We start from the raw sequence: 1505 nt of genomic DNA on the forward strand, positions 1-1505 counted from the left end.
GCTCTAGGAGTTTTTGGTAGTTTTTAGGTTTTTCTATATATAGGATCAAGTCATCTGCAAACAAGGACAGTTTGACTTCATCTTTCCCAGTTTGGATGCCCTTTATTTCCTTCTCTTGCCTGACTGCTCTGGCTAGTACTTCCAATACTGTGTTAAATAGCAGTGTTGAGAGTGGGCACCTTGTGTTGTTCCTGTTCTAAAAGGAAAAGCTCTGAGCTTTTCCCCATTTAGGATGATATTTGTGGTGGGCTTGTCATATAGGGCTTTTATTGTGTTGAGATACTTTCCTTCCATACCTAATTTGTTGACAGTCTTTATCATGAATGGATGTTGAAATTTGTCAAATGCTTTTTTTTTTTCCAGTGTCCAAAATCTTTTTAATAACAGGACAGGATCCAGGGTTAGTTTTTGTAGCTGTGGCTGGCCCATCAGCCTCTGGCATGCTCGAACTTCTGTCCCTTCGAATGTATGTAGGGTTTGGTGTGGCTGTGTGGGGTTCCCAGGGCCTGGCCAACAGTACACCTCTTGCCCCTTGTGAGGTCCAGAGAGCAAGACAGTGCCACAGCCCTTGGGGAAGTCCAGAGCCAGCTGGTCAAAGGTGAGGATTTTGCCCCCAGCCTTGAGGATGCAGCTGCGGGCCCGGCTGGTCACATGCAGTGCACACACCTTTACTTTGGGCACCTCTTGAACCTGTACATCATCTGTTATGGTCCCCCAAACCACAGCCATTTCGTTTTCCCAGCCAGGAAGCTTCATCTTCTGGATCATCCAGGAAAGGGACAGAGGAGGCTGGTTGGTGTGACTCATAAACAACCTCTTCATCACAACTTTGTTGAAGGTGGAGTTGGTTCATCTGGCTGGAGACCTGTATAGCTTGACCAACAGCCTTAAGAAGATGTCCTGGCTCTTGGGCTCCTTGCACCAAAATTTTCGATCTTTGTTGTGGCAGATGTTGACTCCCATGATGGCACCTCCTGCTCGGCCAGGTCCAGAAAGAGGCCAGATATTTTTTCTGCATCTATTGAGATGATCATATGGTTTTCGTCCTTGATTTTGTTGATGTGATGCGCCACATTTATTGATTTGTGTATGTTGAACCATCCTTCCACACTTCACAAGGATCTTGTCACTCTCCTGGTGCTCTGCAGTGTTTCCTCAGTTGTTTCAGTCAAAATAAATATCTTTGTCATTTTGGTTTCTTTCTGTGCATTTGTAGGAGGGGTGGAGAAGGCACTAGTGCCTCTTCAGTCAGGCATCTTGGGAAAAGAAAGGGTGTTCACTGGAGTTTCTGGGAAGGCTGAAAATCTCACTCCTATAATTCAGGTTTTACCCAGAATCAAATGCAGAAAACTTATAAAAGGACTTGAATTTTAGAAATTAAATATACTGTGTTCTCTCTTCTACTCCCTCCCCTTTCCTGTATATAAATAAAATTGGTAACATCACAAACAGTAGTGATCTTCTTGTGGTATATATGATTCATGTCTATAGTACTCCCTTGTGAA

General features: G+C 44.0%; 1 pseudogene; it reads right to left on the reverse strand.

Moving 5' to 3' along the window:
• Positions 1-401: 401 nt before the first annotated feature.
• On the reverse strand, positions 402-963 carry LOC134377218 (large ribosomal subunit protein eL18-like; annotated as a pseudogene).
• Between the last annotated feature and the right edge of the window lie 542 nt (positions 964-1505).

Source organism: Cynocephalus volans, chromosome 4 (genome assembly GCF_027409185.1).
Source record: "Cynocephalus volans isolate mCynVol1 chromosome 4, mCynVol1.pri, whole genome shotgun sequence".
NCBI classification, from domain to species: domain Eukaryota; kingdom Metazoa; phylum Chordata; class Mammalia; order Dermoptera; family Cynocephalidae; genus Cynocephalus; species Cynocephalus volans.